Source organism: Macaca thibetana, chromosome 5 (genome assembly GCF_024542745.1).
Source record: "Macaca thibetana thibetana isolate TM-01 chromosome 5, ASM2454274v1, whole genome shotgun sequence".
Taxonomy (NCBI): domain Eukaryota; kingdom Metazoa; phylum Chordata; class Mammalia; order Primates; family Cercopithecidae; genus Macaca; species Macaca thibetana.
Genome location: NC_065582.1, coordinates 175,419,006 through 175,442,799, shown reverse-complemented (window position 1 = coordinate 175,442,799; position 23,794 = coordinate 175,419,006). Strand labels below are relative to the sequence as shown.

Here is a 23,794-nt window from a genome sequence, read left to right as displayed (position 1 = left end):
GACTCCTGGCTGCCAGCGCGCCTAGGACCTTGCAGGCGGGCGTTTTGGTGCTCAATCCCGAGGAGGGGAGGAGCAGGAGGAGGAGCAGGAGCAGAAGGAGGGGACGGAGGAGGCCGGGCCCGGAGGGAGGGCGCGTTGGGCAGAGGAGGATCGCGAGCGCCCACTGCTGTCCGGCCGGCTTGGGTGCCAACCCGAGTCCGGCCGGCTAGGTGCCTGGTGCTCCACTCTGTGCTCAGCTGCTCGGCACAGCCCCGCCTGGCACGCAGCTCCAACAGCGGGTCCTGGAGTAGTCGGTCCCACCCACCCGGTGCGGCGGCCCCTCGGGTTTCAGTCCAAGGGAAAGGACCAGCGCTCCAGAAAGGTGAGGCGGCTGGGTGGGTGATTCCGCCGTCACTGCAAACCTGGGACGTCCGGTCTACTCCCTCACGCCTGCTTGGTCTGAGCCCGAGCCTACCTCTTCCCCAAGTCGCCAGCTCGGCACTTGTACCCGGGACCTGTGCTCCTCCCACGTGCGTCTGCACCACCAGTGTTCCCTTCCCGGCAGGTGACCCACCTTAGGCGCTGGCGCTCCTTCCGCCCCGCGGGAAGCAGGAGGTTCCATCCTCTCCAATTCTCTCTGCAGCCGGACTGGGACCGCGGCGGCGGCCTGGGCCGGAATCCCCGCGGGGAGCCGGCTTCAAAGAGCGCCCTGTCGCCATTGAATACTCCTCCTTTGGTTTCGCGTCAGAGAGTGGACGCCAATTTGCCAGAAGAGCGCGGAGGTTGGTTTTGGGGGGTGTGTGGGTGGGGGTTGTGTGGGGTTTGGTGGGGGTGTGTGGTGTTGGTGGTTGTGTTTGGTTGGGTGTGGTGGTTGTGTTGTGGTGTGTTGGGTTTGGGTTGGGTGTGGTGTGTGGGGTTTGTGGGGGTGTTGGTGGGGGTGGGGTTTTTTGTTTTTGGTTTGTTTGTTTGTTTGTGTTTGTTTGGTGTGGTGTGGGGTTTTGGTGGTGGTGGGGGTGTTGTTTTGTGTGGTGGGTGGGGGGTGGGTGTGGGGGGGGGGGGGGTGGGGGTGGGGGGTTGTGGGGGGTGTGTGGTTGGTGTGTGGGTGGTGTGGGGGTTGGGGGTGGTGGGGGGTGGTGGGTTTGGGGTTTGTGGTGGTGTGTTGTTGGGTGGGTGTGGGGTTTGTGTGGTTTTTGTGTTTGTTTGTTGGTGTGGTGGGGGGTGTGGTGGTGGGGTGGGGGGGTGTGGTGGGGTGGTGTGGTGGGTTTTGTTTTTTGGTGGGTGTTGTTGGGTTGGGTGTGTTTGGTTGTGGTTGGGGGGTTGGGGTGGGGGGTGGGGTGGGTGTGTGTTGGGGTGGGGTTGTTGGGGGTTGAAATTCAGCTTTTTTCTTTTTTCTTTTTTTTTCTTTTCTTTTCTTTCTTTTTTTTTTTTTTTTTTTTTTTTTTTTTTTTTTTGCTAGTGCACTAGGATTGCAAACGTCAGCTCTGAAATAAAAAGCAGAGTCTTTCTTCCCCGCCCCTCTGTTCCGGAAGCTGGGAGGTTCTGTGGGAGAACCGACCTGCACCCAATAACTCAATTTAAGATTTAAGGTTTTGAGGGGCGTGGAGTTGGAATCGCCTTGGAGAAACGGGCTTGCCTGCTTACCTGAGCCAAAGCAAATTGCCCTCAAGGGCGAACAGCAATCATACCCCCCCAAAAGCAAATTTCATCAAAGTAACTTCCTTTAATGAGATTTCTATAGTTTCCATGTCTTACATATTAGTAAATAAATATTTGGAAGACTTAGAATTTGTGATTTACCTTTAAATATATTACACTAACATTGTTTAATTTAAAAATATTCTCCCATCTAAGAGAAGGTTCCTATAGGAAATTGGCCCCTTATCTCATACACAGATTACCGTCGGCACTTTGAGAAAGAAACACAGTGACCAGTATTTTCTCTTTTTGATAAAGCCGGAAGCACCCCGAAAGCTGAGACCTAACTGTGCTTTTGGAAAATAAGCTTTTAGGAGTTGAATGACCTTGTCTACTTCTTTCAGTCAGAATAATGTTGGCATGTCTATTTTAAGTAAAAAAAAAAAAAAAAAATACAATTTCTAAAAAGTGACTTTAAAGCCCCACTTTGAAAGCCTTAGCATTTCAACTAACATTAGATTTAAAAGAAGTGCTTTTCTCCCCCATTACAGGAAGCTGTGTAAAATCATGTGTGAGGTTGTGAGGGTCAAATGGAAGTCTAAGATAAAGCTCTGCCAATTACTGGTGTCTTTAAGCTTCCACCAGCAGCCAAGCACAGTGCAGATCATGAGTCCTTCAAAATACGGGACAGTTTTGATGCTCTAAGTTGATATGATTACTTTTTCTAAAGAGTTCAAAGTGCTTTGGTGCCATAGTATGAATTTCATTACCCATTGTGAGACACAAAGGGGGTTAGCAATGATTCTGTTTGCACCCTGGAAGCCAAACGCAGGTTACTGACCTACTTAGTTCCCTACCACAAGACCTTGAAAGAAACTGGAACCCCAGGTTTCCAGCCCAGAGTTTTTGTTAGAAGTTTCCATTTGCAGGAAATGATTGCAGGGCACATGTGTGAAGTGACAGGAATTTGAGGACTAGCATTTTACTTTTCCTCATTTCTTTTAAAATCTGAGCAATTGTTCATTGTTCAATAATCAATGTTCTTACATTCAGATAAATAAAAATATCAACTGCCTATTTTGTTCTTACTTAGCTTTGTGTGTGAGTCCAGGCATTTGCCACTGCTCCTAAATAGCTTTTCCTGAAGTCTTCTGGTCATGAGTTAGGTTTCCTATCCAGAAGTTCATATAGTACCAGAGCTTAGCTCTCCTGTAACAACACAAGCACATTATTGAAACATCTATTTAGGGATCTGTCTTCCCTGATAGATTATAAATGCTTTGAGCTCTGGTATCATGATTTAATGATGAATCCTGCATGGTATCTGAATCCCAGAATCCTGTATGGTATCTGAAATATACTATGCTCTCAAGAAAAAACAAAGTTTGTAAATGGAACTTCCCTCGAGGAGGCAGGGTTTGAGTCAAACATGTTTCTCTTTCAAAGCCAGAGGCATGAGAATAGAGGCTCCTGGAAGACACGGTGGTAGTGGACTGGCGAAGTGGCTGTCAGTCATAGATGTGTGGCCCAAGACTCTTTTTCTCTGTGCCAACAACTGAAAAATGAGAGGGTTTTCGTGGAAGATCTCTGTACTGCTAATATTTTCAGATCTCCAAGTCTTTATTGAGCACCTGGTATGTGTATAACACTATGCCAGTTACCAAGGGAGAGATGAAAAATTAAGACATCTCTATTGCCCTAAGGGAGCATAAAATCTTATGTCAAGGAAAAACAAGGCTAGCACTCATAGCCTATCTTTACAGAAACTCACAGGCATCAGTTAACACAGTTGTAAATTGTTCTGAAGAAGATAAAGGCTCAAGGAGTGAAAAGGCATGAAATAGAAACAAAAGCAACTGACCTATGCGTTTGGGCAGTGATCAGTAATAATACCAGCTAACGTGTATCTAAGGCTTCCAGTGCCAGGTACGATGCAAAATGAATCATATGAGCTGCACCTTTTGTTCATTTTATAAATGAGGAAACAGAGCTTTAGAAGAGTTTAGTGACACATTCAAGGTGACATACTAATAAGTGGTAGGATTGATATTCAAATAGTTCTCACCTGACTCCAAAGTGCATCTTCTCAACCAGTCTTAGAGATTATTAGCCCAGACTTCCCTGTTTTATAATTGAGGGAGTTTATTACAGCACTAGAGGAGGAAACCACCCTTCCAGTAAAAACTAGACTCCTAGTCCAGTGCTCTATGTAATTGAGTAGTGTGCTTATGTTTGCTATTTTTGTAGTTTTTCTCTTTCCCCCAAAATATGTAATAGGAGAGGGGGAAGTCAGGTAAAGCGGAGAGGAGAAAAAGAGAGAATTTGCTCCTTTTGAAGATGCACAGAATCCACAGTAGTCTACCTGCCCAGACTCAATGGGATTTTATTTGTAACCTTAGTCTAGTGGGCAGCCCTGTATAGCCTCTCTTCCCATCATGGTTGTTTGAATCTTTCAGGTTAATAGCATGAATATTAAAGACTCCAGTGGGATTCTTTATCTGCAAAGGAAATTGGGATCAGGTTAAAAATCCAATTTTAATAAACTTTCCAAGCCCTGATTTAGATGATGTACTAATGGCTCTTAATGCTGAATCACCTTAAAAGTCAAATGTATTTTTAAAAGGGAAGCTTGTTGGGTATTGTTTAATTGTACATTGTACATTCCTGTCTTAATAGAAAAAGATCATCTGTAAAACTTATGAGAGCAGATAGGAAATGCCACTATCCACAGAGCCAGTTGGGTAGAGGGAAGGGCGTCGGGTTTGAAAGATAATTTTCACTCGTTTGACCAAAACAAAGAGAGCATGATTGCACTGTGTGAAAATGATATTCTCAAATAACTCCACTAATTTGATTGTGCTGAGGTCTAGAATTGTTTCTGTTTCTTTTGATTTGCTAATTAGCTACAGCAGTCTGCTAGTGAGAGAGGAAATGAGGGTCACAGTCATAAAACACGGAGGATCATTGTTCCTTCCAACTCAGCTCACCCATCTCCTGCCTCCCCCACCACCCCATCCCAACTCCCAATTTTGTCTCTGTGTATGTAACAACAATCCATCCATCTGTGACAAATGGACTGACTTTTTTTCCCCAAAAACAGGATTTTCAAGATTATCTACTTTATAACACCAACTTTGACACATCTTGGCAGATGTGGTTACAAGGTCCAGTTATGACTTTTATGATGTTTTCCTTTATGAATCCCGCTCCCTGCCTTGCCAAGTTAAAATTATATTTTATGACTGCATTAGCATACAGGTGAATATATTTTCTTCTCTATTTAAATATCTTCTTTAACCTAAAAGTTTATATTTTTCTGATTTTTAAAAGAAATTAAATCATTTTTGGGAAGCATTCAAGGCACCATAAGCTCTGGGCAATGTGCCTAAGACTTCTAATGGAGACTTTGGCCCTGTGCAGATGATACTGCGGAGGAGGAACACTTAGTTAATTTAGATAAAGTATCACAGTAAATACAATTTCAGAAAAAAGCTTATAGTCTATTGTGTTAGATAAACAACCATAGACAAATAAAATACTGCTTTTATTTGTTATCCTGTGTTAAACTGTGGTCAAAATTACACATATCAGTCCTACAAAAATTGCAGTATTGCAGGCTTGAAGGGGTCCCCTTGTTCAAATTACTAGCGCCTGCTGAGTGCTGGAATACCTTCAGGGCAATGGCAAATTGTGGTACTCTCTTTGATTTTAGATTTTGGGACCAAAGCTGGCTGATCTTTTGATGAGTAGATCTTGATGATTTGCTCTTTTAGGCCTTATTCAAGGATACTGGGAACCTCACACTCTTCAGGAAGAAAAAAAAGTTTTCTCTCCTGGCAGGCCCATCAGTTCAGTTGAATCAATATGTATTAGGTACCTCCCAAACAGCAGCCTCTGTGCTAGGTACGTGGGTAGAGATTTATGAAGAAGAATGAAATTCAATCCCTTACTTAGGAGCTCACAGATGTGCATGAACAGAAAAATTACAATTCAGTCTAATCATTCTCATGAGTTCCCAGTTCTGTTTGTAATAGGAAGGTCCAAGGAGCATTTGAACTGTGACTCTCAGACCCTTACCTCCTACTCTGAACTCTCAGCTTCAGTCAGCACATGCTGTTTCTAGCAGCTGCCTTCTGTCTTGGAGTCCCCACTGAAGTCCTCTAGAGTATGTCCGTATTGTCCCTGAAAACCACTGGTGCTGGCTTTTCCTTTCAAAGCCTTGTTTTAATTCTAGATTTGAAATAGCACTAATGCCACAAGAAGTCTCTTAGACAATAGTAGAGTTCTCTTTCCATAGACTTTGGAACACTGTTCTTTTGGAAATGTTTACAATGACACTTATAAGAGCTGGCTATATATAGTGTTTATCTATAGTTCATATATATAGTTTATATATATAGTTCATATATATAGTTTATATACATATATAAACCTGCTTTGTGGTGGAAATAAATATTTTGTAGAATGCTTTGAAGCTTAGGCAATTAGTTCTTTTTTTTTTTTTTTAATTAATTTTCTTTTAAGTTCCAGGATACATGTGCAGGATGTGACGTGCAGGTTTGTCACATAGGTAAACGTGTGCCATGGTGGTTTGCTGCACCAATCGACCCGTCACCTAGGTATTAAGCCCCACGTGCATTAGCTATTTTCCTGATGTTCTCCCTCCCTCCACCCCCTTGAGAGGCCGCAGTGTGTGTTGTTCCCCTCCCTGTGTCCACATGTTCTCATTGTTCAGCTTCTGCTTATAAGTGAGAACATGTGACTTTTGGCTTTCTGTTCCTGTGTTAATTTGTTGAGGATAATGGCTTCCAGCTCCAACCATGTCTTTGCAGAGGACACTGTCAGGTTCCTTTTTATGGCTGCATAGTATTCCATGGTGTATATGTACCAGCAGTTAGTTCTTAAATTAAAAAAAAAAAAAAAAAAGCTTTCATATTTAAAATAATCAAGTTAGGATATTTCAATATATGCACCATAATGATTATTGTAAAGTAATTCTGTAAACTAATGAAAAATAACTCTTTTGTGCAATCTTAGAAAAATCTATTAGATGGTATGGGAAACAAGAAAGAGAAATGAAGAGGCAAATAAAAACATGACATTTACTGAGTAGCTGTATGCTGAGAGATTTGAATACTCTCCTTTCCTTTCCCCTAGTTTTACGTACAGAGAAGTAACTTCTTAAAGGTTTTATGTTCCAGCTTGCAACTAATAGTGTTGGATTTAGAAACAGGTCAAAGTCAAGTTCTATGCTTTCTTCCTGTCTCATGATAGAATTCTCTCCTTCCATTCTCTACCTGCACATATATACTTCCTAAAACTAGAAAGAGGACTCCACTATATTTTACGTCATTTCTTCAAATGAAGAAGAGATCTGAGTTCTTCATGCCTTCAATATGTACTTACATTCCAGGAATTTAACTATCCATAAGGTATTTAAATCCCATATTCATGATATTTTTATAATTGCCCTGAGTCAACTAATTGACAAAGGAAAATGCTATGCTTAAAATTTCAGTTCTCAGTGTAATTATTTTTCTCTCCCCACATATAATCATCCTTTAAACATAAAAGCTGTTATAGAGATGCAGTTTCCAGCAAACTTTATCTCATGTTGAGGCCCTTGATTTTATGTGGTGTTTCAGATCAGCTTTTTTGTCGAGGGTCACACATTCATTCCAGCATCACTTAACTCTTTAGCTCTTAGTCTCCGTCCAGCACTAGGGTAGACCCTGGAGATGCATAAGCAAGCTAGAGACAGTATCCTTATTCTCATGGAGCTAAACATTAGAGAAGTATTGGTGTATTCTTTGGAGTGTATAATGCCCTTTCCGGCTATGGAGTCTGCTTGTCTTTATGGATTCACCTCTTCCTGGAAGCCACTTTGAGTTGGCAGAAACACTGTGCCTGCCTCAGGAGATAGCGGGACTTATTATTGATAAATTGGGGAAGAATGGCTATAAATGCTTCCATCAGCTCTGTCCTTCCTCTTGGGAATGAGATGCATCAGGGAGCATTTAGCCTGCGAGGCTTCTCTGCTGCTCCTCAGGGATGCTTCCCTGTAGGAGAGAGATCTACCTGGGTCTGGGGTGGCCTCTTCCTCCCTGGGTCAGTGTGCCTAGTTCTGGGGTTCAGCTAGTGGGTATCTTGGCTCTGTCACGGTTATACCCTCCATCACAGCCTCTATTGGTAATAAAGGAGATACTTAGCTCTCATCTGTCTCAGTCTTTGTTGCATTAGCAGGAAAGAGGGGTATCATTCATTGTGGCTGATTTAAAGCTGCAAAACCGATGAGCTTTCTGTATCCCTTTCTTGTCTGGCTCCTAATTCACTTATCCTTTGCCCATAATTAGCACTCATTATGCACTGTCCTGTTCTTTAATTGTTACCATGGCTATGGCTTTTTCTTGATGTTTTTGTGAGTCTATCGTGTTTGTAGCCTATGTCTTTTAGGTCCTACTTATAAGTAGAAAAAGAACAGGAAGTGAGCTCCCCCAAAATAGACATGCAGTCAACATCACAAACCCCAAGAGGGCAGGTTCTGGAACCAGCAGATTCTAGCTTTGCAACATTAGCTCTATAACTTCACCCACATTACTTAACCTCAGTTTCTTCCTCTGGAAAATGGGGAAAATAATGATACCCTTCTCATATTATCACACATAAAGTTCCTGACACAGAGTACACACTGAATGTATGTGTGCTGTTATTACAAAAAGGAATTAAATCAGATGGTTCTACCTTCCTCAGAAAGAATTAATACAGAAAAAAAAAGCTCCTCAACTCTCTTAAGTACTCTGAATGAATGACCTCTGTATTGCAGACTCTGTAAGGCAGCAGTCTCCAACCTTTTTAGCACCAGAGACTGGTTTCGAGGAAGACAATTTTTCCACAGACCTGGGTGGGGTGGAGGATGGTTTGGGGATTATTCAAGCTGATTACATTTACCATTATATTCTCATAAATGAGCGCACAACCTAGGTCTCTCGCATGCATGGTTCACAGTTGGGTTCTGGCTCCTATGAGAATCTAATGCCGCCGCTGACCTGACAGGAAGCAGAACTCAGGAAGGCAGTGCTGGCTTGCCTTACCTCCTGCTGTTCTGCCCAGATCCTGACAGGCCACAGACCAGTATTGGTCCACAACCCGGGGTTTGGGGACACCTGCTTTAAGGGAACAGTTCTTGAGAACAAACAACATGTGCTCCAGAGGTCACTGGTGCTTGAAAATCATAGTGAAAGAAGAATGTTGTCAAAGAACAAGATTTTGGGGTCAGATATTGCTATGTTTGAATCTCTTTCCTTCAAATCCACTTACATATCCTCCCTGAACCTCATTTTTTAAATAAAATAATACAATGATATTTACATATAATAGAATATTTTGAGATTTAGGGTAAATGTTCAGTTGAAAGTCACTAATAGTATATGGCCTATGGCATATTGTACATCAATATATTGTATTGTATATCAATATACGTTGTATTCAATATTGTTCATTATTCATTGTTCATGGTTCAATATGTATTCATATTGAACATCAATATATGTTGAATAACTGAATCCAGAGAATATTCCTTCTGCCACTGGTTTCAAATAGTGCCATTTCCCAGAGCTGTGGATGTTTCCTGAGTTGACTTGTATTTACCTGCAAAGCAAGTGACCTTGAACAGGCAGAGCAAGAAGAAGAGGCCCTCAATGGAAAACCAAACAATTGGTCCATTTTTGTTTGAATGATCAAGGCTGGGAGGTGTTCCTTGTGCAGAGCACATTATTTTATTTCTGTAGTTGATAGCTGTGTCCCATTCACAGGGGTGACATGCCATTCATACTGCAGCAGTAGGAAGGTCCCCATGGATTCTCTTTCATCATTCACTTTTGATGTCGGCAGAATAATGGCCCCCACAAAGACATACACATCTGGATCTCCAGAACCTACGAAATGTTACTTTACATGGTTTTATGGATTGATCTGTATGCTGCCAAAATTAATATGTTGAAGTTGTGGCCCACAATACCACAAAATGTGACTAAATTTGGAGATAGGTGTTTTCAGAGGTAACGAAATTAAGATGAGGTTAGCTGGCGGCGGAGCAAGATGGCCAAATAGGAACAGCTCCAGTCTCCAACTCCCAGCGCGAGAGACACAGAAGACCGGTGATTTCTGCATTTTCAACTGAGGTACTGGGTTCATCTCACTGGGGAGTGCCGGACGATCGGTGCTGGTCAGCTGCTGCAGCCCGACCAGCGAGAGCTGAAGCAGGGCAAGGCATTGCCTCACCTGGGAAGCGCAAGGGGGAAGGGAATCCCTTTTCCTAGCCAGGGGAACTGAGACACACAACACCTGGAAAATCGGGTAACTCCCACCCCAATACTGCGCTTTAAGCAAATAGGCACACCAGGAGATCATATCCCACACCTGGCCGGGAGGGTCCCACACCCACGGAGCCTCCCTCATTGCTAGCACAGCAGTCTGTGATCTACCGGCAAGGCAGCAGTGAGGCTGGGGGAGGGGCGCCCGCCATTGCTGAGGCTTAAGTAGGTAAACAAAGCTGCTGCAAGCTCGAACTGGGTGGAGCTCACAGCAGCTCAAGGAAACCTGCCTGTCTCTGTAGACTCCGCCTCTGGGGACAGGGCAATAACAAACGCAGCCGAAACCTCTGCAGACGCAAACGACTCTGTCTGACAGCTTTGAAGAGAGCAGTGGATCTCCCAACACGGAGGTTGAGATCTGAGAAGGGACAGACTGCCTGCTCAAGTGGGTCCCTGACCCCTGAGTAGCCTAACTGGGAGACATCCCCCACTAGGGGCAGTCTGACACCCCACACCTCACAGGGTGGAGTACACCCCTGAGAGGAAGCTTCCAAAGCAAGAATCAGACAGGTACACTCGCTGTTCAGAAATATTCTATCTTCTGCAGCCTCTGCTGCTGATACCCAGGCAAACAGGGTCTGGAGTGGACCTCAAGCAATCTCCAACAGACCTACAGCTGAGGGTCCTGACTGTTAGAAGGAAAACTATCAAACAGGAAGGACACCTACACCAAAACCCCATCAGTACATCACCATCATCAAAGACCAGAGGCAGATAAAACCACAAAGATGGGGAAAAAGCAGGGCAGAAAAGCTGGAAATTAAAAAAATAAGAGCGCATCTCCCCCGGCAAAGGAGCGCAGCTCATCGCCAGCAACGGATCAAAGCTGGACGGAGAATGACTTTGACGAGATGAGAGAAGAAGGCTTCAGTCCATCAAATTTCTCAGAGCTAAAGGAGGAATTACGTACCCAGTGCAAAGAAACTAAAAATCTTGAAAAAAAAGTGGAAGAATTGATGGCTAGAGTAATTAATGCAGAGAAGGTCATAAACGAAATGAAAGAGATGAAAACCATGACACGAGAAATACGTGACAAATGCACAAGCTTCAGTAACCGACTCGATCAACTGGAAGAAAGAGTATCTGCGATTGAGGATCAAATGAATGAAATGAAGCGAGAAGAGAAACCAAAAGAAAAAAGAAGAAAAAGAAATGAACAAAGCCTGCAAGAAGTATGGGATTATGTAAAAAGACCAAATCTACGTCTGATTGGGGTGCCTGAAAGTGAGGGGGAAAATGGAACCAAGTTGGAAAACACTCTTCAGGATATCATCCAGGAGAACTTTCCCAACCTAGTAGGGCAGGCCAACATTCAAATCCAGGAAATACAGAGAACGCCACAAAGATACTCCTCGAGAAGAGCAACTCCAAGACACATAATTGCCAGATTCGCCAAAGTTGAAATGAAGGAAAAAATCTTAAGGGCAGCCAGAGAGAAAGGTCAGGTTACCCACAAAGGGAAGCCCATCAGACTAATAGCAGATCTCTCGGCAGAAACTCTCCAAGCCAGAAGAGAGTGGGGGCCAATATTCAACATTCTTAAAGAAAAGAACTTTAAACCCAGAATTTCATATCCAGCCAAACTAAGTTTCATAAGTGAAGGAGAAATAAAATCCTTTACAGATAAGCAAATGCTTAGAGATTTTGTCACCACTAGGCCTGCCTTACAAGAGACCCTGAAGGAAGCACTAAACATGGAAAGGAACAACCGGTACCAGCCATTGCAAAAACATGCCAAAATGTAAAGACCATCGAGGCTAGGAAGAAACTGCATCAACTAATGAGCAAAATAACCAGTTAATATCATAATGGCAGGATCAAGTTCACACATAACAATCTTAACCTTAAATGTAAATGGACTAAATGCTCCAATTAAAAGACACAGACTGGCAAACTGGATAAAGAGTCAAGACCCATCAGTCTGCTGTATTCAGGAGATCCATCTCACACACAGAGACATACATAGGCTCAAAATAAAGGGATGGAGGAAGATTTACCAAGCAAATGGAGAACAAAAAAAAGCGGGGGTTGCAATACTAGTCTCTGATAAAACAGACTTTAAACCATCAAAGATCAAAAGAGACAAAGAAGGCCGTTACATAATGGTAAGGGGATCAATTCAACAGGAAGAGCTAACTATCCTAAATATATATGCACCCAATACAGGAGCACCCAGATTCATAAAGCAAGTCCTTAGAGACTTACAAAGACACTTAGACTCCCATACAATAATAATGGGAGACTTCAACACTCCACTGTCAACATTAGACAGATCAACGAGACAGAAAGTTAACAAGGATATCCAGGAATTGAACTCATCTCTGCAGCAAGCAGACCTAATAGACATCTATAGAACTCTCCACCCCAAATCAACAGAATATACATTCTTCTCAGCACCACATCGTACTTACTCCAAAATCGACCACGTAATTGGAAGTAAAGCACTCCTCAGCAAATGTACAAGAACAGAAATTATAACAAACTGTCTCTCAGACCACAGTGCAATCAAACTAGAACTCAGGACTAAGAAACTCAATCATAACCGCTCAACTACATGGAAACTGAACAACCTGCTCCTGAATGACTACTGGGTACGTAATGAAATGAAGGCAGAAATAAAGATGTTCTTTGAAACCAATGAGAACAAAGATACAACATACCAGAATCTCTGGGACACATTTAAAGCAGTGTGTAGAGGGAAATTTATAGCACTAAATGCCCACAAGAGAAAGCAGGAAAGATCTAAAATTGACACTCTAACATCGCAATTAAAAGAACTAGAGAAGCAAGAGCAAACACATTCGAAAGCTAGCAGAAGGCTAGAAATAACTAAGATCAGAGCAGAACTGAAGGAGATAGAGACACAAAAAACTCTCCAAAAAATCAATGAATCCAGGAGTTGGTTTTTTGAAAAGATCAACAAAATTGACAGACCACTAGCAAGACTAATAAAGAAGAAAAGAGAGAGGAATCAAATCGACACAATTAAAAATGATAAAGGGGATATCACCACTGACCCCATAGAAATACAAACTACCATCAGAGAATACTATAAACACCTCTACGCAAATAAACTGGAAAGTCTAGAAGAAATGGATAATTTCCTGGACACTTACACTCTTCCAAGACTAAACCAGGAAGAAGTTGAATCCCTGAATAGACCAATAGCAGGCTCTGAAATTGAGGCAATAATTAATAGCCTATCAACCAAAAAAAGTCCAGGACCAGATGGATTCACAGCTGAATTCTACCAGAGGTACAAGGAGGAGTTGGTACCATTCCTTCTGAAACTATTCCAATCAATAGAAAAAGAGGGAATCCTCCCTAACTCATTTTATGAGGCCAACATCATCCTGATACCAAAGCCTGGCAGAGACACAACAAAAAAAGAGAATTTTAGACCAATATCCCTGATGAACATCGATGCAAAAATCCTCAATAAAATACTGGCAAACCGGATTCAGCAACACATCAAAAAGCTTATCCACCATGATCAAGTGGGCTTCATCCCTGGGATGCAAGGCTGGTTCAACATTTGCAAATCAATAAACATAATCCAGCATATAAACAGAACCAAAGACAAGAACCACATGATTATCTCAATAGATGCAGAAAAGGCTTTTGACAAAATTCAACAGCCCTTCATGCTAAAAACGCTCAATAAAATTCGGTATTGATGGAACGTACCTCAAAATAATAAGAGCTATTTATGACAAACCCACAGCCAATATCATACTGAATGGGCAAAAACTGGAAAAATTCCCTTTGAAAACTGGCACAAGACAGGGATGCCCTCTCTCACCACTCCTATTCAACATAGTGTTGGAAGTTCTGGCTAGGGCAATTAGGCAAGAGAAAGAAATCAAGGGTATTCAGTTAGGAAAAGAAGAAGTCAAATTGTCCCTCTTTGCAGATGACATGATTGTATATTTAGAAAACCCCATTGTCTCAGCCCAAAATCTCCTTAAGCTGATTAGCAACTTCAGCAAAGTCTCAGGATACAAAATTAATTTGCAAAAATCACAAGCATTCTTATACACCAGTAACAGACAAACAGAGAGCCAAATTAGGAATGAACTTCCATTCACAATTGCTTCAAAGAGAATAAAATACCTAGGAATCCAACTTCCAAGGGATGTAAAGGACCTCTTCAAGGAGAACTACAAACCACTGCTCAGTGAAATAAAAGAGGACACAAACAAATGGAAGAACATACCATGCTCATGGATAGGAAGAATCAATATCGTGAAAATGGCCATACTGCCCAAGGTAATTTATAGATTCAATGCCATCCCCATCAAGCTACCAATGAGTTTCTTCACAGAATTGGAAAAAACTGCTTTAAAGTTCATATGGAACCAAAAAAGAGCCCGCATCTCCAAGACAATCCTAAGTCAAAAGAACAAAGCTGGAGGCATCACGCGACCTGACTTCAAACTATACTACAAGGCTACAGTAACCAAAACAGCATGGTACTGGTACCAAAACAGAGATATAGACCAATGGAACAGAACAGAGTCCTCAGAAATAATACCACACATCTACAGCCATCTGATCTTTGACAAACCTGAGAGAAACAAGAAATGGGGAAAGGATTCCCTATTTAATTAATGGTGCTGGGAAAATTGGCTAGCCATAAGTAGAAAGCTGAAACTGGATCCTTTCCTTACTCCTTATACGAAAATTAATTCAAGATGGATTAGAGACTTAAATGTTAGACCTAATACCATAAAAATCCTAGAGGAAAACCTAGGTAGTACCATTCAGGACATAGGCATGGGCAAAGACTTCATGTCTAAAACACCAAAAGCAACGGCAGCAAAAGCCAAAATTGACAAATGGGATCTCATTAAACTAAAGAGCTTCTGCACAGCGAAAGAAACTACCATCAGAGTGAACAGGCAACCTACAGAATGGGAGAAAATTTTTGCAATCTACTCATCTGACAAAGGGCTAATATCCAGAACCTACAAAGAACTCAAACAAATTTACAAGAAAAAAACAAACAACCCCATCAAAAAGTGGGCAAAGGATATGAACAGACATTTCTCAGAAGACGACATTCATACAGCCAACAGACACATGAAAAAATGCTCATCATCACTGGCCATCAGAGAAATGCAAATCAAAACCACAATGAGATACCATCTCACACCAGTTGGAATGGCAATCATTAAAAAGTCAGGAAACAACAGGTGCTGGAGAGGATGTGGAGAAATAGGAACACTTTTACACTGTTGGTGGGATTGTAAACTAGTTCAACCATTATGGAAAACAGTATGGCGATTCCTCAAGGATCTAGAACTAGATGTACCATATGACCCAGCCATCCCATTACTGGGTATATACCCAAAGGATTATAAATTATGCTGCTATAAAGACACATGCACACGTATGTTTATTGCAGCACTATTCACAATAGCAAAGACTTGGAATCAACCCAAATGTCCATCAGTGACAGATTGGATTAAGAAAATGTGGCACATATACACCATGGAACACTATGCAGCCATCAAAAAGGATGAGTTTGTGTCCTTTGTAGGGACATGGATGCAGCTGGAAACCATCATTCTTAGCAAACTATCACAAGAACAGAAAACCAAACACCGCATGTTCTCACTCATAGGTGGGAACTGAACAATGAGATCACTTGGACTCAGGAAGGGGAACATCACACACCGGGGCCTATCATGGGGAGGGGGGAGGGGGGAGGGATTGCATTGGGAGTTATACCTGATGTAAATGACGAGTTGATGGGTGCAGCACACCAACATGGCACAAGTATACATATGTAACAAACCTGCACGTTATGCACATGTACCCTACAACTTAAAGTATAATAATAATAAATAAATTTTAAAAAAAATAAAATAAAATAAAAAAAGAAAAAGAAAAAGAAATTAAGATGAGGTTATTAGGGTAGACACTAATTTAACATAACTTGTGTTCTCATAAAAAGGAAAAATTTTGACACAGAGATAAGGACAGAGGAAAGACGATGTGAAGATGGGTGGAAGTCAGCCATCTACAAGCCAAAGGGAGAGACGTGGAACAGATTTACCCTCACAGCCTTCAGATGGAACCAACCCCGCTGACACTTTGCTCTTGGACTTCTAGCCTCCAGAACTGAGAGATAATGTATTTCTGTTGCTTAAGTCATCCAATCTGTCATACTGTGTTTATGGTAGCCCTAGCAAACTAATACAGTCCCACAAAGATTTGGTTGTTGCTTTGCAAGAGAATATATACTTCCTGGTTATTCCTAGAAATAAGGACATTGACTTTATAAAGCTACAAGTATACCCCAGTATTCTGTTTCTGGTTTTTGTTTACTTTCATATATGCTACCTTTTCATTCCAAGGTGAAATCATAGTGCATTTTAAATGATGTTTTAAAGAGCAGTTATACTCACCATACGTACTTCAAATAACACTGATTTCTCAATTGAAGTAATGGTAGCATGAGTGTTAGTTAACTTTTTCTGAATAACAAATTACCTCCAAAGTTCATGCCTTCAAGCAACACATATTCATTCTTTCACAGCTTCTTTGGGTCAGGAGTCTTGGCATAGCTTAGCTGAGTCCTCTGGCTCCTGGTGTCCCAGGCTATAATCAAGGTGGTAGCCAGGACTACAGTCATGTCAGGGCTCGCCAGGGAAGGATCTGCCTCCAAGCTAACTAGTGTGGCTTTTGGTAGAATGTATTTTTATGCAGGTTGTTGGACTGAGTTTCTTGCTGGCTGTTCCAGAGGTTCCCTTAGCATCTCATCGTGTGGCTTCTGTTCATAGGGGCTTCATCAAAGTGAGCAGGTAAGATAGCAAAAGAGAATGCCCAAGATAGAAGCCATAGTCTTTTTGTAATCTAATCTTAGAAGTGATAGCCTGTTATATTTGCTATATTCTGTTTGTTAGAAACAACTTTCTAGGGCCGGGTGTGGTAGCTCATGTCTGTAATCCCAGCATTTTGGGAGCCCGAGACAGGCAGATCACTTGAGGTCAGGAGTTCGAGCCCAGTTTGGCCAACATGGCAAAACACTGTCTCTACTAAAAACACAAAGCCGAGTGGGTGGCGCAGGCTTGTAATCCCAGCTACTCAGGAGGCTAAGGCAGGAGAAGCACTAATACCCGGGTGACGGAGGTTGCCGTGAGCCGACTGCACCACTGCACTCCAGCCTGGGCGACAGAGTGAGACTCCGTCTCAAAAAACAGACAAACAAAAAACCAAGTTACTAGGTTCATCTCATACTCGAGGGAAGAGTTTACTCAAGAGCATAAATACCAGGAGGTTAGGATCACTGGAGGCCAGCTTAAGTCTGCCTACCAATAGGAGCAAGGCCATCAATGTCAGGCAGTGACATCAACATCATGTAGACTGCTTGATCAACAACAGTGCTAAAACGCCATCAATCTTGAGATAATCTTCATTTCATAAATACTAAAATGTTAAAATTCGTTTTAAAGTAAAGAAAAAATGTTATTTTTTAACATTTGAAACAGCATCCTGAAGTCATGTTTTAGAACATTTTCTCATCATTTTTTGTGTGACTTTTACATTATCTTTTATATTATATGTTATAATAGGGAATAAAGAAAGTAAAATAACTCCAAATCAAATTTTGAGCACTTACCAATTATTAAATCGTTTAAACAGTCAGGAAATGGATACTACTGTGTTCTAGAAATGGGTACCAACTCTCGAAATGTTTGACATACTTATGGAAATAACATGGCTTTAATGGAAGGGCTTAAGGGAGTTCTGCTTCTAGCTGGCTGATCAGAAAAGGGGAAGCTTCAGAAAGGAAATGGGATCTGTACACGCATCCAGGAAGCACAGGTTTAGTTTCAATGGAGAAGTTTCGAACAGCACAATTCTCCACTGAACTTGCTGAAAGCACGACGGGAGAAAGAAGCATTTGCAGGCCCAGATGATACCCGAGAAGACTCTGCATTGCTTTTCAACCTCCACATGTCAGCACTCAAGGGTGAAGCTGAATTTTTAAAATTTACTTTTGCATTTGTTTCATTGTATATTACTACCTGTTCACTATAGCTGATTGGGAAATTTACAAAAAATAGAAATAATATTCCTCTTTCCCCAAAGTCACCACTATCCTGAATTTTAAAACTAGAGCTTACTTTTTCAATCTTTGACACTTTATTTCACTACCGTCATATAGCATCCTTCTGTATCTCAGTCCTTTTTTTGACGTTGTGATGAAGTTCATCCATGTTGTTGCATGGGCTAAGACTCATTTTCATTGCTGAATAATGTCATATTGTATGAATATACTCAATATTCTTAGTCATCCTTCTGTTGAGGATATTTGTGCTGTTTCCAATTAGGACTTTCACAAATCATCGTTTCATGCACATTCTTTGTGATGGTTAATATTAGGTGTCAACTTGATTAGATTGAGGGGTGCCTAGATGGCTGGTCGTTGTTTCTGGGTATGTCTATGAAAGTGTTGCCAGAGGAGATTGACATTTGAGTCAGTGGACTGGGAGAGGAAGACCTCATGTTCCTCAATGTGGGTGGGAACAATCCAATCCACTGCCAGCAGTCCTCTCTCAGACAAAAACAAAGTAGGTGGAAGAACGTGGGATAAGTTGGCTTGCTGAGTCCTCTGGCTTTCATCTTTCTCCTGTGCTGGATGGTTTTTGCCCTTGGACATCAGACTCCAAGTTCTTCTGCTGTTGGAGTCTTGGATTTACAGCAATGATTTTGCTGGGGGCTTTTGGACCTTTGGCCTCAGATTGAAAACTGCACTGTCACCTTCTTTGGTTTTGAGGCTTTTGGACTCAGACTGAGCCACTGTTGGCTTCTTTCTTCCTCAGCTTGCAGAAGTCATATCGTGGACTTTGCCTTGTGATCGTGTGAGCCAATTCTTCCTAATAAACTCTCTTTCGTATATACATATATACCGTTTGTTCTGTTCCTCCAGAGAACCCTGAATAATATACTCATATACATGCTTTTTGGTACGCGATTTCAAGCATATGTTTGGTGTAAACCTAAGAGTAAGATTGTCACATCACAGGACTTTCACATGCCCAACTTAAGTGGTTAATGTTGAACTGCTTTCCAAAGAAGTGAGGCCAACTCACACCCTACCAGTCATGTTTCTCTGCTTTTTTTTCAAAGGTTTTGGTAGAATCAGTCTTTGCAATATTAGCCATTTTTTTTGAGTGGGTAGTAGTGTGTCATTTTGGTTTTCACTGGATTTTGTGATGACAAATGAAGTTGAACACTTTTACTTAGCTATACTTTTAGTTTAGTTTACTTTTAATTAGTTACAGTGTTTAATGGCTGTTCAGATCTCTTCTTTCATGACTTGCCTATTTTTGTCTTTCGTCTATTGTTTCCTATTGACTTGTTTGTATTTTTGTTACTGATTTCTAAAAAGTCTCTATATATTTGGGATAGGTGGCTGTGACTCAATTTTTTAATGTGTAAAATAGAAACATTAATGCTCCCCACATATAATATTGTTATGAGGAGTGTATGAGTTAGTACCCATAAAAGCTTCAAGTCAAATGTGGCACAGAGTAAGTGTTCAGTGTTATTGTGATTAGCCGAAAGTACATTGCTAGCAACTGTGGACACAGAAATCCAAAGAGGCCTTCTAACTTCCATTCAACATATTTTGCCTTGCACAACAACTTTACCAATTCACAAGTACTGAAACTCACTATGCTGGCCCCTAATTGTGCCCCAGTACTAGCTTTAGTGGGAAATACTGTGATAATTTTGTTAGGATCCGAACACTAATTTTTAAAATTGTATTTTTTCCTTGTAGAAGAAGAAGGCAGTTTTCAAGCTGAAAACGAATAGGGAAGCACTTATTCTCACAGGCACTGCATGGTACAGTTGGCATTTAGCGTGTTCATTGCAAAAGTTCTAAAAGAATAGCTTTGCAGCAGGGGAAAGAGGAAGACAACAACAACAACAAAACAAAGTAACAACTACTCCCTGAATGCAGAAATAAAATGTATTAAAAATTAAAGGGTGCACAATGTGAGCAATTAAGTGTTTTAGGCCAAGTGCCCATTCTTGTCTCATCCAAATTCCCTTGGTTCACTGGCCACAGTTAAGAAAAAAGGGACAATTTTTATCTTCTACCCTAGTGAAAATTGTTTTGCTCCCAGTAGCCAGACAATAAAAATTTCCTATAAAGAAATAAACAAACTTTAATCAGCATGGTTATTCTTCTATCTGCGGAATTTTCACAGATACAGTTTTGTGGGGAGGATGGAAAAACCATAATTTAGGCCTTTGAAACCAAAAATGACAGAAAAATCTTTCATGTATTATTCCTCATGGACAACAGCTCTTAATATCTTCCTTCTAGGTTTCTTAATTAAATCCAGCTTCTTATATTTTCCTCTTGATTCACCCACTTTCGTCCCCAGATTAACCTAGATCTTCACAGCTATAATTTCTCAACTGTAAAATTTCATTTACCTCATTTAAATTTCTGTAGATTTCTCTCCCCAAGTGGAAAGTTCGATTGTTCACTCTTTCACCTTTCTCTCCAGCCAATAAAACTATCCTGCTTAGACCAGTGCTAACTCATTCATAAACATTCACATTGAAATGTATGATTCTGCATAATGCATATATGTGTGAATATAGTGACTTTAGAAACTGACAGTGATAGTCCTAGCCTGTGAAGAACGGCCACCATCTTCAAAGATCCTTCTGAAGTGTTATCTTTTCCACACAATCTCTGATTTCTTCTGGGGAAAAGGACTAGATTTTTCTTTCACCTACCCCAGCATGTCTCCAAGGGCATTAGAGTTGATTAGTTCATTTTTTCCTGATCATCTGCTCCCTGCGTCGCCATAGAGGAAGAGACATACCTGCATCTTGCTATATGACTTTCAGTGGCCGCCTGTGCTTTTCTGTCACTGGTGCCAGGCTTGGCCAAGTGACATTCTTCAGTCAATGGAGGGTGAGCAGATTAGCCCCTTCCGAGAGGACATTTTCAAAGGCATTATAAGTTTTCACCAGCTTCATTGCTCTTTTCCTGTGCCAATTTTCTGCAGTTTGGTCCCCAGAATGAGAAGGCACATAGAACCATGGGACCTGAGCTGTGGCTTCCTACATGTGACATGAGCAAGAAAGAAATATCTGAGGTTTGGGGGTTGTTGGATACTTCAGCATTTAGCATTTTTAGTCTTGTATTGAAATTGTTTGCTTGTCTTATTCAAGGTGCATTCAGGAAATGCATCTTTTCTGTTGGGTGTCTGCATAGTTTGGAGCTTGGCAGTTTGGGAGCTAATAAATGTTTGTGGAATAAGTGAATGACTCAGTGAAGACCTCCAATAAGAAGCATATATTATCTGCTATGGCAATTGTGCTGACTGGAGAATGTTTCTTACGCTGAGCAGAAATTGAATCCTCCCGTACTTCCACTATGGGTTTTAGTTATATCCCTTAGGCTCATATAAAACCATCTAATATCTCATCCATACAACAGCCCTCTAGTGCCTGACAGCCATGCTACTATTCAGCTTAGGATTTTGTCTTTGCAGAATAGGTATTCCCAGTCCTTATCCATTTTATTATCTCCCATGGTTTTAATGTCCTTGGTTTCCTGGGGGTCCTCTTTGCAAGTGCTCTTGATGCGTGTCTCTCTTAGCACATGAGATCTGCCATTAGCATCATTCTCCATGTGTGGTCAGAGTAGTACAGAGTGAGGAAGGCGTGTCTCCTCCCTCTGTCTACACCAATTATACTGAGTCTAACGCAGCCTCCAGTTGCCTTCACTGGTCTTGGCAGCCGCATCATGCTGCTGACACATGTCAAGTCAACCAAATCCCTTGTCTTTTCCACGAGGCTTTTTTGCCAAGCTCTGCTGCAACTTGTGCAGGTGGTTTAGGGAACCCAAATGTAGATCTTTATACTATTCCCTGTTTGCTTACTCCCCTCATTTAATCTAGTTAGTGATTTCTGTCTACAGTGTTTGGGGAAATGAAGGCTTTGGTTTTCTGGGAAAGGAAATGCAGCAGGTAGTCTACAGAAAGGAGAAACAACTGTGTCTCATTAACCCTGGTATGACTAGAGAGCTCCATTTTCAGGTTCGGCAGCCTATACTTCACTATGAGAGGTAGCTCATTTCTAGTACTGTGCTGTCTTTGCTTGGTTTCTCAAGGAGAACAGAAGAGCAGCATCAATAGCACACACCAACAAGAAACTCTATGTGTGACATACAGACTGACTCTAAGGTGCTCCCCATGACCCCTGTCTCCCAGTAATCATGCTCTTTGATAATCCCCTTGGCCTGAGTATGGACATGTCCTGTAACTTGCTTCTAACCAATGGAGTATGGCAAAGCAGATGGGATATATGTGATTGCAGGTACATGGTTATATTTGATGTGATTATAACATTGCTCTCCTGCTGGCTGTGAGGAGCAAGCTTCCAGGCTGTAAGCTGTCCCCGGGAGAGGCCACATAGTCAGAAACTGAGGGCAACTTCTAGCCGACAGCCAGTAAGAAGCCAAGGCCCTCTACCTGACAGCTTGCCAGAAACAGGATGCCATCAACAACCAAATGGGCCTGGAAAAGGATGTGTTCCCAGTCCAGCCTTGAAGTGAGGCTGTAGCACTGGCTGAAGCCTTGATTGCAGCTTCCAGATGAGATTCTGAGGCAGAGGATTCAACAAAGCTAGGCCTGACTCCTGATCCATGGAAACTGTGATATAATATATGTGTGGTGTTTTATGCTGCTAACTTTGTTGTAAATTATTTATCAGCAATATGCAATTAAGTGGTAGAAATCAAATTCAACTGGAAGCCTATGACATCATGTAGCCAAAAAATTAAAAAAAAAAAAAAAAAAGCCCACTAACCTGCTGTCTCTTTTTGAAAGGTTGCATTGACTTATAGAACTCCTGACAGTTTCCATGGCCTACACCATGAGAATGTTAAAAGGCCGCTTATCAGTAGTAGTAGTAGTAGTAGTAGTAGTAGTAGTAGTAGTAGAGCTGTTTTTTCTTTTTTCTTTTTTTTAGGGGGGCGGGGGGGAAGGAGTTTCACTCTTGTTGCCCAGGTTGGAGTGCAATGGAGCTATCTTAGCTCACTGCAACCTCAGCCTCCCGGGTTCAAGTGATTCTCCTGCCTCAGCCTCCTGAGTAGTTGGGATTACAGGCATGCACCACCACGCCCAGCTAATATTGTATTTTTAGTAGAGACGGGGTTTCTCCATGTTGGTCAGGCTGGTCTCAAACTCTTGACCTCAGGTGATGCGCCCATCTCGGCCTCCCAAAGGGTTGGGATTACAGGTGTGAGCCACGGTGCCTGGCCAGTAGAGCTGTTTTCTAGTATTTCCCCAGACTAACTTTCTGCTCACCCATCTTCTCCAATTTGTCAGTTCTCCTCTGTGCCTTCCTTTTGGACTTCTTGGTTCCATACCCAGCTGTGAATATTTGCTTCCTGCCCTCCAAGCCTTCTAACTTTGATTCATCATTGGAGCATGGTTTCCCAGTTTTGGTCACTTCCGTGCTCTCACTGGGAAGTATTTTTATCCAGCTTCTGTTTTTTCTATATTTTCTAGGTCCAGTTCTCATAGACCTCCTGTTAAAGTAGAATCTAATGCTCTATGCTCCTTTAATGATTAAAAAAACGTGTATTGGGTAGTGTGAACTTCAGCAAAAGGATAGATTTGGGGGATGCCAAGGAAGACACCTCAAGCCATTTTGTTATTTCCATTGTAGTTCTTTTCATCTTTGAGCATTATCATCATCATCATCATACTAAAGCCCCGTGCACATATTATGTATGAAAAGGAAGTCGTAAGTACTATGGT

The 23,794-nt window shown here is 41.7% G+C and overlaps 1 protein-coding gene and 1 long non-coding RNA gene across 6 annotated transcripts in view; one reads left to right on the top strand and one right to left on the bottom strand.

The window, feature by feature from the left end:
• The window catches only part of HS3ST1 (heparan sulfate-glucosamine 3-sulfotransferase 1), a 36,673-nt gene extending 35,925 nt beyond the window's left edge, over positions 1-748 (bottom strand). Inside the window, exon 1 of the mRNA XM_050792199.1 lies at positions 554-748. The gene's annotated coding sequence lies outside the window, so the exon portion shown is untranslated. The remainder of the gene's footprint in view (positions 1-553) is intronic.
• Positions 1-23,794, top strand: part of LOC126955538 (uncharacterized) — a 656,849-nt gene that overhangs the window by 595,748 nt on the left and 37,307 nt on the right. For 3 of the 5 annotated variants that reach the window (XR_007725954.1, XR_007725955.1, XR_007725953.1), the window contains exon 1: positions 224-361. This is a non-coding gene — a long non-coding RNA (uncharacterized LOC126955538). Of the gene's footprint in view, positions 1-94; positions 362-23,794 lie in introns of those variants that run through there. The other 2 variants (XR_007725957.1, XR_007725956.1) reach the window with 2 other exon arrangements.